Source organism: Leiobunum rupestre, chromosome 7 (assembly GCF_980474605.1).
Source record: "Leiobunum rupestre chromosome 7, qqLeiRupe1.1.hap1, whole genome shotgun sequence".
NCBI lineage: Eukaryota > Metazoa > Arthropoda > Arachnida > Opiliones > Sclerosomatidae > Leiobunum > Leiobunum rupestre.
Window position 1 is genome coordinate 53,331,534 of NC_143390.1, and position 17,782 is coordinate 53,349,315.

A 17,782-nucleotide genomic window follows, 5' to 3' on the forward strand; every position below is an offset into this window, starting at 1 on the left:
AAGCCACGGCGGCACCGGTAAAGGGGTTGAATGATAGGTTTTGCAAAATGCTATGCGTAGATTATAGAAAACATTATCCCGAAGGCACCGCCGAGATTCGAACTCAGGATCTCCTGGTTACTAGACATGCGCCTTAACCAACTTAGCCACGTCGCCACCGGTAAAGTGGTTGAATCACAGAATTTGTAAAATGCCAGGCGTAGATTATAGAAAACATTAACCCGAAGGTACCGCCGAGATTCGAACTCAGGATCTCCTGTTTACTAGACAGGCGCTTTAACCAACTAAGCCACGGCGCCACGGGTTAAGAGGTTGAATGATAGGTTTTGCAAAATGCCATGCGTAGATTATAGAAAACATCATCCCGAAGGCACCGCCGAGATTCGAACTCAGGATCTCCTGTTTACTAGACACGCGCTTTAACCAACTTAGCCACGTCGCCACGGGTAAAGTGGTTGAATGACAGAATTTGTAAAATTCCATGCGTAGATTATAGAAAACATTAACCCGAAGGCACCGCCCAGATTCGAAATCAGGATCTCCTGTTTACTAGACAGGCTCTTTAACCAACTAAGCCACGGCGCCAAGGGTTAAGAGGTTGAATGATAGGTTTTGCAAAATGCCATGCGTAGATTATAGAAAACATCATCCCGAAGGCACCGCCGAGATTCGAACTCAGGATCTCCTGTTTACTAGACAGGCGCTTTAACCAACTTAGCCACGTCGCCACAGGTAAAGTGGTTGAATGACAGAATTTGTAAAATGCCATGCGTAGATTATAGAAAACATTAACCCGAAGGTACCGCCGAGATTCGAACTCAGGATCTCCTGTTTACTAGACAGGCGCTTTAACCAACTAGGCCACGGCGCCACGGGTAAACTGGTTGAATGATTGGTTTTGTAAAATGCAAAGTGAAGATTATAGAAAACAATAACCCGAAGGCACCCCGGAGATTCGAACTCAGGATCTCCTGTTTACTAGACAGGCGCTTTAACCAACTAAGCCACGGCGCCACGGGTAAATAGTTTGAATGATTGGTTTTGTAAAATGCCAAGAGAAGATTATAGAAAACATTAACCCAAAGGCACCGCTGATTTCCGAACTCAGGATCTCCTGTTTACTAGACAGGCGCTTTAACCAACTAAGCCAAGGCGCCACGGGTTAAATGGTTGAATGATTGGTTTTGTAAAAAGGCCAATAGAAGATTATAGACAGCATTAACCCGAAGGCACCGCCCAGATTCGAAATCAGGATCTCCTGTTTACTAGACAGGCTCTTTAACCAACTAAGCCACGGCGCCACGGGTTAAGAGGTTGAATGATAGGTTTTGCAAAATGCCATGCGTAGATTATAGAAAACATCATCCCGAAGGCACCGCCGAGATTCGAACTCAGGATCTCCTGTTTACTAGACACGCGCTTTAACCAACTTAGCCACGTCGCCACGGGTGAAGTGGTTGAATGACAGAATTTGTAAAATTCCATGCGTAGATTATAGAAAACATTAACCCGAAGGCACCGCCCAGATTCGAAATCAGGATCTCCTGTTTACTAGACAGGCTCTTTAACCAACTAAGCCACGGCGCCACGGGTTAAGAGGTTGAATGATAGGTTTTGCAAAATGCCATGCGTAGATTATAGAAAACATCATCCCGAAGGCACCGCCGAGATTCGAACTCAGGATCTCCTGTTTACTAGACAGGCGCTTTAACCAACTAAGCCACGGCGCCACGGGTAAAGTGGTTGAATGACAGAATTTGTAAAATGCCATGCGTAGATTATAGAAAACATTAATTCGAAGGCACCCCGGAGATTCGAACTCAGGATCTCCTGTTTACTAGACAGGCGCTTTAACCAACTAAGCCACGGCGCCACGGGTAAACTGGTTGAATGATTGGTTTTGTAAAATGCAAAGTGAAGATTATAGAAAACATTAACCCGAAGGCACCCCGGAGATTCGAACTCAGGATCTCCTGTTTACTAGACAGGCGCTTTAACCAACTAAGCCACGGCGCCACGGGTAAAGTGGTTGAATGACAGAATTTGTAAAATGCCATGCGTAGATTATAGAAAACATTAACCCGAAGGTACCACCCTGATTTGAACTCAGGATCTCCCGTTGACTAGACAGGCGCTTTAACCAGCTAAGCCACATCGCCACGGGTGAAGTGGTTGAATGACAGAATTTGTAAAATGTTACGCGTAGATTATAGAAAACATTAACCCGAAGGCACCGCCGAGATTCGAACTCAGGATCTCCTGTTTACTAGACAGGCGCTTTAACCAACTTAGCCCCGTCGCCACGGGTAAACTGGTTGAATGATTGGTTTTGTAAAATGCCAAGTGAAGATTATAGAAAACATTAACCCGAAGGCACCGCCGAGATTTGAACTCAGGATCTCCTGTTTACTAGACAGGCGCTTTAACCAACTAAGCCACGGCGCCACGGGTAAATTGGTTGAATGATTGGTTTTGTAAAATGCCACGCGTAGATTATAGAAAACATTAACACGAAGGCACCGCCGAGATTCGAACTCAGGATCTCCTGTTTACTAGACAGGCGCTTTAACCAACTAAGCCACGGCGCCACGGGTTAAGAGGTTGAATGATAGGTTTTGCAAAATGCCATGCGTAGATTATAGAAAACATCATCCCGAAGGCACCGCCGAGATTCGAACTCAGGATCTCCTGTTTACTAGACAGGCGCTTTAACCAACTTAGCCACGTCGCCACAGGTAAAGTGGTTGAATGACAGAATTTGTAAAATGCCATGCGTAGATTATAGAAAACATTAACCCGAAGGTACCACCCTGATTTGAACTCAGGATCTCCCGTTGACTAGACAGGCGCTTTAACCAGCTAAGCCACATCGCCACGGGTGAAGTGGTTGAATGACAGAATTTGTAAAATGTTACGCGTAGATTATAGAAAACATTAACCCGAAGGCACCGCCGAGATTCGAACTCAGGATCTCCTGTTTACTAGACAGGCGCTTTAACCAACTTAGCCCCGTCGCCACGGGTAAACTGGTTGAATGATTGGTTTTGTAAAATGCCAAGTGAAGATTATAGAAAACATTAACCCGAAGGCACCGCCGAGATTTGAACTCAGGATCTCCTGTTTACTAGACAGGCGCTTTAACCAACTAAGCCACGGCGCCACGGGTAAATTGGTTGAATGATTGGTTTTGTAAAATGCCACGCGTAGATTATAGAAAACATTAACACGAAGGCACCGCCGAGATTCGAACTCAGGATCTCCTGTTTACTAGACAGGCGCTTTAACCAACTAAGCCACGGCGCCACGGGTTAAGAGGTTGAATGATAGGTTTTGCAAAATGCCATGCGTAGATTATAGAAAACATCATCCCGAAGGCACCGCCGAGATTCGAACTCAGGATCTCCTGTTTACTAGACAGGCGCTTTAACCAACTTAGCCACGTCGCCACAGGTAAAGTGGTTGAATGACAGAATTCGTAAAATGCCATGCGTAGATTATAGAAAACATTAACCCGAAGGTTCCGCCGAGATTCGAACTCAGGATCTCCTGTTTACTAGACAGGCGCTTTAACCAACTAGGCCACGGCGCCACGGGTAAACTGGTTGAATGATTGGTTTTGTAAAATGCAAAGTGAAGATTATAGAAAACAATAACCCGAAGGCACCCCGGAGATTCGAACTCAGGATCTCCTGTTTACTAGACAGGCGCTTTAACCAACTAAGCCACGGCGCCACGGGTAAATAGTTTGAATGATTGGTTTTGTAAAATGCCAAGAGAAGATTATAGAAAACATTAACCCAAAGGCACCGCTGATTTCCGAACTCAGGATCTCCTGTTTACTAGACAGGCGCTTTAACCAACTAAGCCAAGGCGCCACGGGTTAAATGGTTGAATGATTGGTTTTGTAAAAAGGCCAATAGAAGATTATAGACAGCATTAACCCGAAGGCACCGCCCAGATTCGAAATCAGGATCTCCTGTTTACAAGACAGGCTCTTTAACCAACTAAGCCACGGCGCCACGGGTTAAGAGGTTGAATGATAGGTTTTGCAAAATGCCATGCGTAGATTATAGAAAACATCATCCCGAAGGCACCGCCGAGATTCGAACTCAGGATCTCCTGTTTACTAGACACGCGCTTTAACCAACTTAGCCACGTCGCCACGGGTGAAGTGGTTGAATGACAGAATTTGTAAAATTCCATGCGTAGATTATAGAAAACATTAACCCGAAGGCACCGCCCAGATTCGAAATCAGGATCTCCTGTTTACTAGACAGGCTCTTTAACCAACTAAGCCACGGCGCCACGGGTTAAGAGGTTGAATGATAGGTTTTGCAAAATGCCATGCGTAGATTATAGAAAACATCATCCCGAAGGCACCGCCGAGATTCGAACTCAGGATCTCCTGTTTACTAGACAGGCGCTTTAACCAACTAGGCCACGGCGCCACGGGTAAACTGGTTGAATGATTGGTTTTGTAAAATGCAAAGTGAAGATTATAGAAAACATTAACCCGAAGGCACCCCGGAGATTCGAACTCAGGATCTCCTGTTTACTAGACAGGCGCTTTAACCAACTAAGCCACGGCGCCACGGGTAAAGTGGTTGAATGACAGAATTTGTAAAATGCCATGCGTAGATTATAGAAAACATTAACCCGAAGGTACCACCCTGATTTGAACTCAGGATCTCCCGTTGACTAGACAGGCGCTTTAACCAACTAAGCCACATCGCCACGGGTGAAGTGGTTGAATGACAGAATTTGTAAAATGTTACGCGTAGATTATAGAAAACATTAACCCGAAGGCACCGCCGAGATTCGAACTCAGGATCTGCTGTTTACTAGACAGGCGCTTTAACCAACTTAGCCCCGTCGCCACGGGTAAACTGGTTGAATGATTGGTTTTGTAAAATGCCAAGTGAAGATTATAGAAAACATTAACCCGAAGGCACCGCCGAGATTCGAACTCAGGATCTCCTGTTTACTAGACAGGCGCTTTAACCAACTAGGCCACGGCGCCACGGGTAAACTGGTTGAATGATTGGTTTTGTAAAATGCAAAGTGAAGATTATAGAAAACATTAACCCGAAGGCACCCCGGAGATTCGAACTCAGGATCTCCTGTTTACTAGACAGGCGCTTTAACCAACTTAGCCACGGCGCCACGGGTAAAGTGGTTGAATGACAGAATTTGTAAAATGCCATGCGTAGATTATAGAAAACATTAACCCGAAGGTACCACCCTGATTTGAACTCAGGATCTCCCGTTGACTAGACAGGCGCTTTAACCAGCTAAGCCACATCGCCACGGGTGAAGTGGTTGAATGACAGAATTTGTAAAATGTTACGCGTAGATTATAGAAAACATTAACCCGAAGGCACCGCCGAGATTCGAACTCAGGATCTCCTGTTTACTAGACAGGCGCTTTAACCAACTTAGCCCCGTCGCCACGGGTAAACTGGTTGAATGATTGGTTTTGTAAAATGCCAAGTGAAGATTATAGAAAACATTAACCCGAAGGCACCGCCGAGATTTGAACTCAGGATCTCCTGTTTACTAGACAGGCGCTTTAACCAACTAAGCCACGGCGCCACGGGTAAATTGGTTGAATGATTGGTTTTGTAAAATGCCACGCGTAGATTATAGAAAACATTAACACGAAGGCACCGCCGAGATTCGAACTCAGGATCTCCTGTTTACTAGACAGGCGCTTTAACCAACTAAGCCACGGCGCCACGGGTTAAGAGGTTGAATGATAGGTTTTGCAAAATGCCATGCGTAGATTATAGAAAACATCATCCCGAAGGCACCGCCGAGATTCGAACTCAGGATCTCCTGTTTACTAGACAGGCGCTTTAACCAACTTAGCCACGTCGCCACAGGTAAAGTGGTTGAATGACAGAATTTGTAAAATGCCATGCGTAGATTATAGAAAACATTAACCCGAAGGTACCGCCGAGATTCGAACTCAGGATCTCCTGTTTACTAGACAGGCGCTTTAACCAACTAGGCCACGGCGCCACGGGTAAACTGGTTGAATGATTGGTTTTGTAAAATGCAAAGTGAAGATTATAGAAAACAATAACCCGAAGGCACCCCGGAGATTCGAACTCAGGATCTCCTGTTTACTAGACAGGCGCTTTAACCAACTAAGCCACGGCGCCACGGGTAAATAGTTTGAATGATTGGTTTTGTAAAATGCCAAGAGAAGATTATAGAAAACATTAACCCAAAGGCACCGCTGATTTCCGAACTCAGGATCTCCTGTTTACTAGACAGGCGCTTTAACCAACTAAGCCAAGGCGCCACGGGTTAAATGGTTGAATGATTGGTTTTGTAAAAAGGCCAATAGAAGATTATAGACAGCATTAACCCGAAGGCACCGCCCAGATTCGAAATCAGGATCTCCTGTTTACAAGACAGGCTCTTTAACCAACTAAGCCACGGCGCCACGGGTTAAGAGGTTGAATGATAGGTTTTGCAAAATGCCATGCGTAGATTATAGAAAACATCATCCCGAAGGCACCGCCGAGATTCGAACTCAGGATCTCCTGTTTACTAGACACGCGCTTTAACCAACTTAGCCACGTCGCCACGGGTGAAGTGGTTGAATGACAGAATTTGTAAAATTCCATGCGTAGATTATAGAAAACATTAACCCGAAGGCACCGCCCAGATTCGAAATCAGGATCTCCTGTTTACTAGACAGGCTCTTTAACCAACTAAGCCACGGCGCCACGGGTTAAGAGGTTGAATGATAGGTTTTGCAAAATGCCATGCGTAGATTATAGAAAACATCATCCCGAAGGCACCGCCGAGATTCGAACTCAGGATCTCCTGTTTACTAGACAGGCGCTTTAACCAACTAGGCCACGGCGCCACGGGTAAACTGGTTGAATGATTGGTTTTGTAAAATGCAAAGTGAAGATTATAGAAAACATTAACCCGAAGGCACCCCGGAGATTCGAACTCAGGATCTCCTGTTTACTAGACAGGCGCTTTAACCAACTAAGCCACGGCGCCACGGGTAAAGTGGTTGAATGACAGAATTTGTAAAATGCCATGCGTAGATTATAGAAAACATTAACCCGAAGGTACCACCCTGATTTGAACTCAGGATCTCCCGTTGACTAGACAGGCGCTTTAACCAACTAAGCCACATCGCCACGGGTGAAGTGGTTGAATGACAGAATTTGTAAAATGTTACGCGTAGATTATAGAAAACATTAACCCGAAGGCACCGCCGAGATTCGAACTCAGGATCTCCTGTTTACTAGACAGGCGCTTTAACCAACTTAGCCCCGTCGCCACGGGTAAACTGGTTGAATGATTGGTTTTGTAAAATGCCAAGTGAAGATTATAGAAAACATTAACCCGAAGGCACCGCCGAGATTCGAACTCAGGATCTTCTGTTTACTAGACAGGCGCTTTAACCAACTAGGCCACGGCGCCACGGGTAAACTGGTTGAATGATTGGTTTTGTAAAATGCAAAGTGAAGATTATAGAAAACATTAACCCGAAGGCACCCCGGAGATTCGAACTCAGGATCTCCTGTTTACTAGACAGGCGCTTTAACCAACTAAGCCACGGCGCCACGGGTAAAGTGGTTGAATGACAGAATTTGTAAAATGCCATGCGTAGATTATAGAAAACATTAACCCGAAGGTACCACCCTGATTTGAACTCAGGATCTCCCGTTGACTAGACAGGCGCTTTAACCAACTAAGCCACATCGCCACGGGTGAAGTGGTTGAATGACAGAATTTGTAAAATGTTACGCGTAGATTATAGAAAACATTAACCCGAAGGCACCGCCGAGATTCGAACTCAGGATCTCCTGTTTACTAGACAGGCGCTTTAACCAACTTAGCCCCGTCGCCACGGTTAACTGGTTGAATGATTGGTTTTGTAAAATGCCAAGTGAAGATTATAGAAAACATTAACCCGAAGGCACCGCCGAGATTTGAACTCAGGATCTCCTGTTTACAAGACAGGCGCTTTAACCAACTAAGCCACGGCGCCACGGGTAAACTGGTTGAATGATTGGTTTTGTAAAATGCCACGCGTAGATTATAGAAAACATTAACACGAAGGCACCGCCGAGATTCGAACTCAGGATCTCCTGTTTACTAGACAGGCGCTTTAACCAACTTAGCCCCGTCGCCACGGGTAAAGTGGTTGAATGACAGAATTTGTAAAATGCCATGCGTAGATTATAGAAAACATTAACCCGAAGGCACCGCTGATTTCCGAACTCAGGATCTCCTGTTTACTAGACAGGCGCTTTAATCATTTAAGCCACGTCGCCACGGGTAAAGTGGTTGAATGACAGAATTTGTAAAATGCCATGCGTAGATTATAGAAAACATTAACCCGAAGGCACCGCCGAGATGCGAACTCAGGATCTCCTGTTTACTAGACAGGCGCTTTAACCAACTAAGCCAAGGCGCCACAGGTAAACTAATTGAATGATTGGTTTTGTAAAATTCCAAGTGAAGATTATAGAAAACATTAACCCGAAGGCTCCGCCGAGATTCGAACTCAGGATCTCCTGTTTACTAGACAGGCGCTTTAACCAACTAAGCCACGGCGCCGCGGATAAACTGGTTGAATGATTGGTTTTGTAAAATGCCAAGAGAAGATTATAGAAAACATAAACCCGAAGGCACCGCCGATTTCCGAACTCAGGATCTCCTGTTTACTAGACGTGCGCTTTAACCAACTAAGCCACGTCGCCACGGGTAAAGTGGTTGAATGACAGAATTTGTAAAATGCCATGCGTAGATTATAGAAAACATTAACTCGAAGGCACCGCCGAGATTCGATCTCAGGATCTCCTGTTTACTAGACAGGCGCTTTAACCAACTGAGCCACGCCACCTAGGGTAACGTGGTTGAATGATAGGTTTCGTAAAATGCCAAGAGAAGATTATAGAAAACATTAACCCGAAGGCTCCGCCGAGATTCGAACTCAGGATCTCCTGTTTACTAGACAGGCGATTTAACCAACTAAGCCAAGGCACCACGGGTAAACTGGTTGAATGATTGGTTTTGTAAAAGTCAACGCGTAGATTATAGAAAGCATTAACCCGAAGGCACCACCCTGATTTGAACTCAGGATCTCCCGTTGACTAGACAGGCGCTTTAACCAACTAAGCCACGTCGCCACGGGTAAAGTGGTTGAATGACAGAATTTGCAAAATGCCATGCGTAGATTATAGAAAACATCATCCCGAAGGCACCGCCGAGATTCGAACTCAGGATCTCCTGTTTACTAGACACGCGCTTTAACCAACTTAGCCACGTCGCCACGGGTAAAGTGGTTGAATGACAGAATTTGTAAAATTCCATGCGTAGATTATAGAAAACATTAACCCGAAGGCACCGGCCAGATTCGAACTCAGGATCTCCTGTTTACTAGACGTGCGCTTTTTTTTTTTTTTTTTATAAAATCTTTATTCACTTGTCTAAAACAATACAATACAAATATAACAATTTTATGTGATCATAGCGGGTACGAAAATAAAAGAGGAAATGTCTCTATTGTTAAAAAATAAATAATTTTGACATTGATAATGATAAATATCGCAATTACCGAAAAACTATATTTAATAGATTATTCATGATAACGTCCGACGGAATATCCATATTTAGTTTTCTTTGCTTATTCCGACATTCTCTTTTTAATATTGCGCGGACTTTTTTTAGAAATATGACATCCTGAAATACGGTTTCATTAAAGGAACATTGACAACGATACATCCAAATTTCTCGTTTAAAAATTGCACTTAATAAATTTACAACTTTCCAAAAAATAACAGGGTTTTTTAAATCAGTAGTTATCTCGCCAAAAATTATAAAAGAGTTTCGAGTTTTTGTAGGACTACCGAATAAGTCCCGGGAAAGGTCCAAGACGGCACAGAACAACCAAGTCCACCATTGCGACACCACGGGACACTCCACGAAAAGATGTTCTACAGTTTCGGAGCCGGTTTGACAAAAGGGACATCGAGAGTCCGGGACCACGAGACCGTGCACTAAACGTGACTTTACTGGAAAACCCTGATGGATCAGTCGAAGATTCATGGCAGAAAGGGAAGTGCCCAAAAAGTTGGAACGGACGAATTTCCAACGAACACGGCATAGAGGGCCACCGAAAAAGCGACGCCAACGCTCCTCGCCGCTGGACTCAGTAGATAAACCGGTCGCGAAAGTATCGTAAATAAACTTGACCGAAAGAGCGAATTTGAACGTTTCACCATTGTCATTTACAACCGATAACCCGAAATTAGGCGCGACAGGAAAACGGCGCGGTTTCTTCACACCCCGCCACGGGTGAAGTGGTTGAATGACAGAATTTGTAAAATGTTACGCGTAGATTATAGAAAACATTAACCCGAAGGCACCAACCAACGATTTCCGAACTCAGGATCTCCTGTTTACTAGACGTGCGCTTTAACCCACTTAGCCACGTCACCACGGGTAAAGTGGTTGAATGACAGAATTTGTAAAATGCCATGCGTAGATTATAGAAAACATTAACCCGAAGGCTCCGCCGAGATTCGAACTCAGGATCTCCTGTTTACTAGACAGGCGCTTTAACCAACTAAGCCACGGCGCCACGGTTAAACTGGTTGAATGATTGGTTTTGTAAAATGCCACGCGTAGATTATAGAAAACATTAACCCGAAGGCACCGCCGATATTCGAACTCAGGATCTCCTGTTTACTAGACAGGCGCTTTAACCAACTTAGCCCCGTCGCTACGGGTAAAGTGGTTGAATGACAGAATTTGTAAAATGCCATGCGTAGATTATAGAAAACATCATCCCGAAGGCACCGCCGAGATTCGAACTCAGGATCTCCTGTTTACTAGACATGCGCTTTAACCAACTTAGCCACGTCGCCACGGGTAAAGTGGTTGAATGACAGAATTCGTAAAATGCCATGCGTAGATTATAGAAAACATTAACCCGAAGGCACCGCCGAGATTCGAACGCAGGATCTCCTGTTTACTAGACAGGCGCTTTAACCAACTAAGCCAAGGCGCCACAGGTAAATTGGTTGAATGATTGGTTTTCTAAAATGCCAAGTGAAGATTATAGAAAACATTAACCCGAAGGCTCCGCCGAGATTCGAACTCAGGATCTCCTGTTTACTAGACAGGCGCTTTAACCAACTAAACCACGGCGCCATGGGTAAACAGGTTGAATGATTGGTTTTGTAAAATGCCAAGAGAAGATTATAGAAAACATTTACCCGAAGGCACCACCGAGATTCGAACTCAGGATCTCCTGTTTACTAGATAGGCGCTTTAACCAACTAAGCCACGTCGCCACGGGTAAAGTGGTTGAATGACAGAATTTGTAAAATGCCATGCGTAGATTATAGAAAACCTTAACCCGAAGGTACCACCCTGATTTGAACTCAGGATCTCCTGTTTACTAGACAGGCGCTTTAATCATTTAAGCCACGGCGCCACGGGTAAAGTGGTTGAATGATAGGTTTTGCAAAATGCCATGCGTAGATTATGTTAAACATTAAGCCGAAGGCACCGCCGAGATTCGAACTCAGGATCTCCTGTTTACTAGACAGGCGCTTTAACCAACTAAGCCACGGCGCCACGGGTTAACTGGTTGAATGATTGGTTTTGTAAAATGCCAAGAGAAGATTATTGAAAACATAAACCAGAACTCAGGATCTCCTGTTTACTAGACGTGCGCTTTAACCAACTAAGCCACGTCGCCACGGGTAACGTGGTTGAATGACAGAATTTGTAAAATGCCATGCGTAGATTATAGAAAACATTAACCCGAAGGCACCGCCGAGATTCGAACTCAGGATCTCCTGTTTACTAGACAGGCGCTTTAACCAACTAAGCCACGGCGCCACGGGTAAAATGGTTGAATGATTGGTTTTGTAAAATGCCAAGTGAAGATTATAGAAAACATTAACCCGAAGGCATCGCCGAGATTTGAACTCAGGATCTCCTGTTTTTTAGACAGGCGCTTTAACCAACTAAGCCACGTCGCCACGGGTAAAGTGGTTGAATGACAGAATTTGTAAAATGCCATGCGTAGATTATAGAAAACATTAACCCGAAGGCACCGCCGAGATTCGAACTAAGGATGTCCTGTTTACTAGACAGGCGCTTTAACCAATTAAGCCAAGGCACCACGGGTAAACTGGTTGAATGATTGGTTTTGTAAAAGTCAACGCGTAGATTATAGAAAGCATTAACCTGAAGGCACCACCCTGATTTGAACTCAGGATCTCCTGTTTACTAGACAGGCGCTTTAACCAACTAAGCCACGGCGCCACGATTTTTGTCGTTGAATGACAGATTTTGCAAAATGCCATGCGTAGATTATAGAAAACATTAACCCGAAGGCACCGCCGAGATTCGAACTCAGGATCTCCTGTTTACTAAACAGGCGCTTCAACCAACTAAGCCAAGGCACCACGGGTAAACTGGTTGAATGATTGGTTTTGTTAAAGTCAACGCGTAGATTATAGAAAGCATTAACCCGAAGGCACCACCCTGATTTGAACTCAGGATCTCCCGTTAACTAGACAGGCGCTTTAACAAACTTAGCCACGTCACCACGGGTAAAGTGGTTGAATGACAGAATTTGTAAAATGCCACGCGTAGATTATAGAAAACATTAACCCGAAGGCACCGCCGAGATTCGAACTCAGGATCTCCTGTTTACTAGACAGGCGCTTTAACCAACTAAGCCACGTCGCCACGGGTAAAGTGGTTGAATGACAGAATTTGTAAAATGCCATGCGTAGATTATAGAAAACCTTAACCCGAAGGTACCACCCTGATTTGAACTCAGGATCTCCTGTTTACTAGACAGGCGCTTTAATCATTTAAGCCACGGCGCCACGGGTAAAGTGGTTGAATGATAGGTTTTGCAAAATGCCATGCGTAGATTATGTTAAACATTAAGCCGAAGGCACCGCCGAGATTCGAACTCAGGATCTCCTGTTTACTAGACAGGCGCTTTAACCAACTAAGCCACGGCGCCACGGGTTAACTGGTTGAATGATTGGTTTTGTAAAATGCCAAGAGAAGATTATTGAAAACATAAACCCGAACTCAGGATCTCCTGTTTACTAGACGTGCGCTTTAACCAACTAAGCCACGTCGCCACGGGTAACGTGGTTGAATGACAGAATTTGTAAAATGCCATGCGTAGATTATAGAAAACATTAACCCGAAGGCACCGCCGAGATTCGAACTCAGGATCTCCTGTTTACTAGACAGGCGCTTTAACCAACTAAGCCACGGCGCCACGGGTAAAATGGTTGAATGATTGGTTTTGTAAAATGCCAAGTGAAGATTATAGAAAACATTAACCCGAAGGCATCGCCGAGATTTGAACTCAGGATCTCCTGTTTTTTAGACAGGCGCTTTAACCAACTAAGCCACGTCGCCACGGGTAAAGTGGTTGAATGACAGAATTTGTAAAATGCCATGCGTAGATTATAGAAAACATTAACCCGAAGGCACCGCCGAGATTCGAACTAAGGATGTCCTGTTTACTAGACAGGCGCTTTAACCAATTAAGCCAAGGCACCACGGGTAAACTGGTTGAATGATTGGTTTTGTAAAAGTCAACGCGTAGATTATAGAAAGCATTAACCTGAAGGCACCACCCTGATTTGAACTCAGGATCTCCTGTTTACTAGACAGGCGCTTTAACCAACTAAGCCACGGCGCCACGATTTTTGTCGTTGAATGACAGATTTTGCAAAATGCCATGCGTAGATTATAGAAAACATTAACCCGAAGGCACCGCCGAGATTCGAACTCAGGATCTCCTGTTTACTAGACAGGCGCTTTAACCAACTAAGCCAAGGCACCACGGGTAAACTGGTTGAATGATTGGTTTTGTTAAAGTCAACGCGTAGATTATAGAAAGCATTAACCCGAAGGCACCACCCTGATTTGAACTCAGGATCTCCCGTTAACTAGACAGGCGCTTTAACAAACTTAGCCACGTCACCACGGGTAAAGTGGTTGAATGACAGAATTTGTAAAATGCCACGCGTAGATTATAGAATAAATTAACCCGAAGGCACCGCCGAGATTCGAACTCAGGATCTCCTGTTTACTAGACAGGCGCTTTAACCAACTAAGCCACGGCGCCACGGGTAAAGTGGTTGAATGATTGGTTTTGTAAAATGCCAAGTGAAGATTATAGAAAACATTAACCCGAAGGCACCGCCGAGATTTGAACTCAGGATCTCCTGTTTACTAGACAGGCGCTTTAACCAACTAAGCCACGGCGCCACGGGTAAAGTGGTTGAATGATTGGTTTTGTAAAATGCCAAGAGAAGATTATTGAAAACATTAACCCGAAGGCACCGCCCAGATTCGAAATCAGGATCTCCTGTTTACTAGACAGGCGCTTTAACCAACTAAGCCATGGCACCACGATTTTTGTCGTTGAATGACAGATTTTGCAAAATTCAACACGTAGATTATAGAAAGCATTAACCCGAAGTCACCGCCCAGATTCGAAATCAGGATCTCCTGTTCACTAGACAGGCTTTTTTTTTTAATAATATCATTAAAAAATACATTGTTGATGTTTATCACAAAATTTCGAAAGCAATTTTGACAAAACAAGAGCAACTATTATAAAAATACAGGAATGCTAATGTGGTGATATATATTAACCAAAAAAACAAACAAATACACTTTTGGAATGCGATATATATGAAAGCAATTAAAGCACAATATTTAAACCCCTTAAAACAGTCTGATTTGCGTTTAAAAAATATTGACACTGTTAAATTATAATTTTTTAAATATTTTTGACAACATATTAGCAAATTTTTTTTTTTTACAATACCCAATTAAAATTAAAATGTAAGATATCTGGACATTTCTCTTTTTTGTTTCCAATAAATAAATAAATAAATATTAAAATATTCACCCTTGAGTTTTAAAATATTTTTAACAAAAGGTTACAAAATTCTTTTTCCTAATCTTTATAAATTGCTATGGTTTTACTTATTTAACTCCTAATTTTAGCGATAAATCGTTTTTTAACAATAAAGAGCGGGACATTATCATGGGTAATATAAAAAGATCTACTATCGAGTATAAAATATTTAAATATGGATATTAAAAAGTGCAAAACTTTCCGCTCGAGAAGATTGATATTTAAAGGGCATTTACCTTGAAAAACAAGAAATACATTTCGCACATATCCCGGGGTAGTGAACCAATTAACTTTTATTTTTAGTTTTTCAACGAACAACCACAACCACCAACTATTTACTACGCGACAGTCTAATAGTAAATGCCTTAAATTTTCATCCGCTCCCTTACAAAATGTACAGTCTGCAGAAGTCTGTGGATCAAAGGCATGTAAAAGCATTTAGAAAATAAGCGCGATGGACCATTTTATAATTAGTATCTCGTTGTTCGGGACCCAACAATTTTCCTTTTAGCCAATTCCACCCTGGTTCGGGTAATGGACCCCCGAAATATTCCCGCAATTTGAGTTCACCGGCCGATTGAAAAGCGCCAATCGTATGATACCGATCATATAGTTCTTTTACCGAAGCGGATGCATAGTCGTATATAGATCCACTCGGAGCATCAATCTTAATCTCCAGGTATAACCTCGTAACAAAACTCGCGAAGACATAATAGACCGTGAGACAGAAAAGGAAGGCGCTGTCGATACGATAAGTCGGGCAAGTTAATGTGCCTACCATAGAAAACCGGTTCATGTAACAGATTCTCAGATAGCTGGAGTCGCATATTCTGGGAGTCAATAAACGTCCGCCACGCGATCCACATTTCTCGATAACGCGGAGAAAGCCGACTGAGCCATGACTGAGGTAACACGCAACGCAGAATGTTGATACCGGGACTTGCCGTTCCGTCAAATGGGTTTAAAAGGGCAATCACGAGATCTCGCTGAGCCGAAGGGCTTTCCGGAGAAAGAATAGTCTGCAACTCCCGGAAGCGGAAAGCGTAAGTCTTCCATTTTAGATCGACCAGTCCATAGACGAGTAGGGCGCGTGAGAGTGGTATACGAAACTTGATGAGCCCGAGACCCCCATAGGAAGTCCAGCGCGACTTTGCGAAACTGAACGGCTATACTATCAGCGAAGAGTATGATACAAAAGCGACATGGCCAAAGTATTAATTAAGATAACCTTTCCGATAACCGTCAAACGCCACGCCTGCCAAACCCGTAAGACTTTCTTGAATTTTTCTAAACGTGAAGTCCAATTTAGATCAATCGTATTGGTGTACACGCCGAGAACCTCGAGCGGTTCAGAAGAAATAGAAATACCGGAAATGACCTCGGGGACATTAGCGCGTTCCGACCCAAGCCATAATCCGCGTAACTTGCTCAGATTTAATACCGCGCCCGATCCTTCCGAAAAGCGGCGATACTCGGCCACAACTTCTTCAACCGATTTCCGGTTCCGAACGATTACAGTGTTGTCATCGACGTGGATGCGCAATAACGGGGCCGAATGAAGACCAGGCCAATTGACCCGGACAATCGCTCGACGACTCTCTAACGCGTATAAAAGTGGGCTCAGCGGACACCCTTGACGAACCGAACGACCGAGTTGGAAAAAATCGGTTAAATAACCGTTTATCTTCAAGCACGACCAACTACCGATAAGAAAAGTTTGAATCCAGCCGCAAAAAGTGGGACCAAAACCGAAAGCGCGCAAGACAGCGAATAAATATGGCCAAGAAACACAATCAAACGCTTTGGCTAAATCCAACTTCAAAAGAATTCCGCTAGTGTTCACGCGATTGAGATACTTAATCGTGTCCAATAAAAGCGCGGGGGTACTAAATGACCCGCGACCTTTGATGGCTCCCGTTTGACGATCAGAAATTATCGTTGGTAAGACCGCTGAAAGTCGCATTGCCTGGATTTCCGCTAAAATCTTATAATCCGCATTTAAGAGGGTAATTGGACACCAATTAGATATGTACCGCAAGTCGCCAGTCTTCGGAAGCAGAACGATCATGCCTTCTTTCATACTCGGAGGCAAACGGCCCTCACTTTCACAAAAGGCAATTAACGCTAAAAATTCGTCCTTGATTTGCGGGAAAATAAACTTCCAAAACTCATTAGTTAGGCCATCTTTTCCGGGACTCTTACCATTTGGAAGGTTCCGGAGGCTTAAGGTTACATCCGCCCAAGTCACTGAACTCTCGCAGATAGCGAAATCGGCCTCCGACAACCGGGTCGGGATATATGATACGTATTCTTCAGCACTGGCGTTATTAGTAGGTCTACCGCGGTACATGTCGCTAAAATGGTCACATAACGGATCCTCAAGAAGAGTCTGGGACGCGGAATAAATGTATCGTAAATTTTTCTTACTTTGGCGATACTTCTCAAGGCGTAAAAAATACGCCGTAGGCCGTTCACCTTCGGTGCGCCACAGTTGATTAGAACGAGCTACAGCTCCACGAAGGACATTGCGGTCGAACAATTTCAGATCGTCCACCTTGGAAGTTAACTCCACCACGTCAATTAGTCCATCCGTTAAGTCCTCCTGAGCGCGGACCACCGCTAATCGTAAAGCCGTACGATAATCACGCGAGCGCTCAGCTTGTATTTAACCAAAAAACATCGAGTGATCACGCAAAGAAGACTTTAACTTTTCGTAACAGTCAATAACCGACGTAGAAAATTCCGGCCACGTACGACTTCGACGAATAATACGAGCCACCGCGTCGCGATACGAGTCTAAGTCAAGGAAGCTCGCGTTGAAAG

General features: G+C 44.0%; 38 non-coding genes across 38 annotated transcripts; all 38 read right to left on the bottom strand.

Moving 5' to 3' along the window:
* Window positions 1-225: 225 nt before the first annotated feature.
* Window positions 226-299, bottom strand: TRNAT-AGU (transfer RNA threonine (anticodon AGU)). The gene has a single exon. It is a non-coding gene; the product is annotated as a tRNA-Thr (tRNA).
* Window positions 300-654: 355 nt separating this feature from the next.
* On the bottom strand, window positions 655-728 carry TRNAT-AGU (transfer RNA threonine (anticodon AGU)). Its single transcript has one exon. It is a non-coding gene; the product is annotated as a tRNA-Thr (tRNA).
* A 212-nt stretch (window positions 729-940) lies between these two features.
* TRNAT-AGU (transfer RNA threonine (anticodon AGU)) lies at window positions 941-1,014 on the bottom strand. Its single transcript has one exon. It is a non-coding gene; the product is annotated as a tRNA-Thr (tRNA).
* A 642-nt stretch (window positions 1,015-1,656) lies between these two features.
* TRNAT-AGU (transfer RNA threonine (anticodon AGU)) lies at window positions 1,657-1,730 on the bottom strand. The gene has a single exon. It is a non-coding gene; the product is annotated as a tRNA-Thr (tRNA).
* Window positions 1,731-1,799: 69 nt separating this feature from the next.
* TRNAT-AGU (transfer RNA threonine (anticodon AGU)) lies at window positions 1,800-1,873 on the bottom strand. The gene has a single exon. It is a non-coding gene; the product is annotated as a tRNA-Thr (tRNA).
* Window positions 1,874-1,942: 69 nt separating this feature from the next.
* TRNAT-AGU (transfer RNA threonine (anticodon AGU)) lies at window positions 1,943-2,016 on the bottom strand. The gene has a single exon. It is a non-coding gene; the product is annotated as a tRNA-Thr (tRNA).
* Window positions 2,017-2,371: 355 nt separating this feature from the next.
* On the bottom strand, window positions 2,372-2,445 carry TRNAT-AGU (transfer RNA threonine (anticodon AGU)). Its single transcript has one exon. It is a non-coding gene; the product is annotated as a tRNA-Thr (tRNA).
* A 69-nt stretch (window positions 2,446-2,514) lies between these two features.
* On the bottom strand, window positions 2,515-2,588 carry TRNAT-AGU (transfer RNA threonine (anticodon AGU)). Its single transcript has one exon. It is a non-coding gene; the product is annotated as a tRNA-Thr (tRNA).
* A 69-nt stretch (window positions 2,589-2,657) lies between these two features.
* TRNAT-AGU (transfer RNA threonine (anticodon AGU)) lies at window positions 2,658-2,731 on the bottom strand. The gene has a single exon. It is a non-coding gene; the product is annotated as a tRNA-Thr (tRNA).
* A 355-nt stretch (window positions 2,732-3,086) lies between these two features.
* On the bottom strand, window positions 3,087-3,160 carry TRNAT-AGU (transfer RNA threonine (anticodon AGU)). Its single transcript has one exon. It is a non-coding gene; the product is annotated as a tRNA-Thr (tRNA).
* A 69-nt stretch (window positions 3,161-3,229) lies between these two features.
* TRNAT-AGU (transfer RNA threonine (anticodon AGU)) lies at window positions 3,230-3,303 on the bottom strand. Its single transcript has one exon. It is a non-coding gene; the product is annotated as a tRNA-Thr (tRNA).
* Window positions 3,304-3,372: 69 nt separating this feature from the next.
* On the bottom strand, window positions 3,373-3,446 carry TRNAT-AGU (transfer RNA threonine (anticodon AGU)). Its single transcript has one exon. It is a non-coding gene; the product is annotated as a tRNA-Thr (tRNA).
* A 212-nt stretch (window positions 3,447-3,658) lies between these two features.
* TRNAT-AGU (transfer RNA threonine (anticodon AGU)) lies at window positions 3,659-3,732 on the bottom strand. The gene has a single exon. It is a non-coding gene; the product is annotated as a tRNA-Thr (tRNA).
* A 642-nt stretch (window positions 3,733-4,374) lies between these two features.
* TRNAT-AGU (transfer RNA threonine (anticodon AGU)) lies at window positions 4,375-4,448 on the bottom strand. Its single transcript has one exon. It is a non-coding gene; the product is annotated as a tRNA-Thr (tRNA).
* A 69-nt stretch (window positions 4,449-4,517) lies between these two features.
* Window positions 4,518-4,591, bottom strand: TRNAT-AGU (transfer RNA threonine (anticodon AGU)). The gene has a single exon. It is a non-coding gene; the product is annotated as a tRNA-Thr (tRNA).
* A 355-nt stretch (window positions 4,592-4,946) lies between these two features.
* Window positions 4,947-5,020, bottom strand: TRNAT-AGU (transfer RNA threonine (anticodon AGU)). The gene has a single exon. It is a non-coding gene; the product is annotated as a tRNA-Thr (tRNA).
* A 69-nt stretch (window positions 5,021-5,089) lies between these two features.
* Window positions 5,090-5,163, bottom strand: TRNAT-AGU (transfer RNA threonine (anticodon AGU)). Its single transcript has one exon. It is a non-coding gene; the product is annotated as a tRNA-Thr (tRNA).
* A 355-nt stretch (window positions 5,164-5,518) lies between these two features.
* Window positions 5,519-5,592, bottom strand: TRNAT-AGU (transfer RNA threonine (anticodon AGU)). Its single transcript has one exon. It is a non-coding gene; the product is annotated as a tRNA-Thr (tRNA).
* A 69-nt stretch (window positions 5,593-5,661) lies between these two features.
* TRNAT-AGU (transfer RNA threonine (anticodon AGU)) lies at window positions 5,662-5,735 on the bottom strand. The gene has a single exon. It is a non-coding gene; the product is annotated as a tRNA-Thr (tRNA).
* Window positions 5,736-5,804: 69 nt separating this feature from the next.
* TRNAT-AGU (transfer RNA threonine (anticodon AGU)) lies at window positions 5,805-5,878 on the bottom strand. Its single transcript has one exon. It is a non-coding gene; the product is annotated as a tRNA-Thr (tRNA).
* A 212-nt stretch (window positions 5,879-6,090) lies between these two features.
* Window positions 6,091-6,164, bottom strand: TRNAT-AGU (transfer RNA threonine (anticodon AGU)). The gene has a single exon. It is a non-coding gene; the product is annotated as a tRNA-Thr (tRNA).
* A 642-nt stretch (window positions 6,165-6,806) lies between these two features.
* Window positions 6,807-6,880, bottom strand: TRNAT-AGU (transfer RNA threonine (anticodon AGU)). The gene has a single exon. It is a non-coding gene; the product is annotated as a tRNA-Thr (tRNA).
* Window positions 6,881-6,949: 69 nt separating this feature from the next.
* TRNAT-AGU (transfer RNA threonine (anticodon AGU)) lies at window positions 6,950-7,023 on the bottom strand. The gene has a single exon. It is a non-coding gene; the product is annotated as a tRNA-Thr (tRNA).
* A 355-nt stretch (window positions 7,024-7,378) lies between these two features.
* On the bottom strand, window positions 7,379-7,452 carry TRNAT-AGU (transfer RNA threonine (anticodon AGU)). The gene has a single exon. It is a non-coding gene; the product is annotated as a tRNA-Thr (tRNA).
* Window positions 7,453-7,521: 69 nt separating this feature from the next.
* Window positions 7,522-7,595, bottom strand: TRNAT-AGU (transfer RNA threonine (anticodon AGU)). The gene has a single exon. It is a non-coding gene; the product is annotated as a tRNA-Thr (tRNA).
* A 354-nt stretch (window positions 7,596-7,949) lies between these two features.
* TRNAT-UGU (transfer RNA threonine (anticodon UGU)) lies at window positions 7,950-8,023 on the bottom strand. The gene has a single exon. It is a non-coding gene; the product is annotated as a tRNA-Thr (tRNA).
* A 498-nt stretch (window positions 8,024-8,521) lies between these two features.
* Window positions 8,522-8,595, bottom strand: TRNAT-AGU (transfer RNA threonine (anticodon AGU)). The gene has a single exon. It is a non-coding gene; the product is annotated as a tRNA-Thr (tRNA).
* A 1,952-nt stretch (window positions 8,596-10,547) lies between these two features.
* Window positions 10,548-10,621, bottom strand: TRNAT-AGU (transfer RNA threonine (anticodon AGU)). Its single transcript has one exon. It is a non-coding gene; the product is annotated as a tRNA-Thr (tRNA).
* Window positions 10,622-11,119: 498 nt separating this feature from the next.
* Window positions 11,120-11,193, bottom strand: TRNAT-AGU (transfer RNA threonine (anticodon AGU)). The gene has a single exon. It is a non-coding gene; the product is annotated as a tRNA-Thr (tRNA).
* A 355-nt stretch (window positions 11,194-11,548) lies between these two features.
* TRNAT-AGU (transfer RNA threonine (anticodon AGU)) lies at window positions 11,549-11,622 on the bottom strand. Its single transcript has one exon. It is a non-coding gene; the product is annotated as a tRNA-Thr (tRNA).
* A 193-nt stretch (window positions 11,623-11,815) lies between these two features.
* TRNAT-AGU (transfer RNA threonine (anticodon AGU)) lies at window positions 11,816-11,889 on the bottom strand. Its single transcript has one exon. It is a non-coding gene; the product is annotated as a tRNA-Thr (tRNA).
* A 69-nt stretch (window positions 11,890-11,958) lies between these two features.
* Window positions 11,959-12,032, bottom strand: TRNAF-AAA (transfer RNA phenylalanine (anticodon AAA)). Its single transcript has one exon. It is a non-coding gene; the product is annotated as a tRNA-Phe (tRNA).
* A 641-nt stretch (window positions 12,033-12,673) lies between these two features.
* Window positions 12,674-12,747, bottom strand: TRNAT-AGU (transfer RNA threonine (anticodon AGU)). The gene has a single exon. It is a non-coding gene; the product is annotated as a tRNA-Thr (tRNA).
* A 212-nt stretch (window positions 12,748-12,959) lies between these two features.
* TRNAT-AGU (transfer RNA threonine (anticodon AGU)) lies at window positions 12,960-13,033 on the bottom strand. Its single transcript has one exon. It is a non-coding gene; the product is annotated as a tRNA-Thr (tRNA).
* Window positions 13,034-13,226: 193 nt separating this feature from the next.
* Window positions 13,227-13,300, bottom strand: TRNAT-AGU (transfer RNA threonine (anticodon AGU)). The gene has a single exon. It is a non-coding gene; the product is annotated as a tRNA-Thr (tRNA).
* Window positions 13,301-13,369: 69 nt separating this feature from the next.
* On the bottom strand, window positions 13,370-13,443 carry TRNAF-AAA (transfer RNA phenylalanine (anticodon AAA)). The gene has a single exon. It is a non-coding gene; the product is annotated as a tRNA-Phe (tRNA).
* Window positions 13,444-14,084: 641 nt separating this feature from the next.
* TRNAT-AGU (transfer RNA threonine (anticodon AGU)) lies at window positions 14,085-14,158 on the bottom strand. Its single transcript has one exon. It is a non-coding gene; the product is annotated as a tRNA-Thr (tRNA).
* A 69-nt stretch (window positions 14,159-14,227) lies between these two features.
* On the bottom strand, window positions 14,228-14,301 carry TRNAT-AGU (transfer RNA threonine (anticodon AGU)). The gene has a single exon. It is a non-coding gene; the product is annotated as a tRNA-Thr (tRNA).
* Window positions 14,302-17,782: the final 3,481 nt, after the last annotated feature.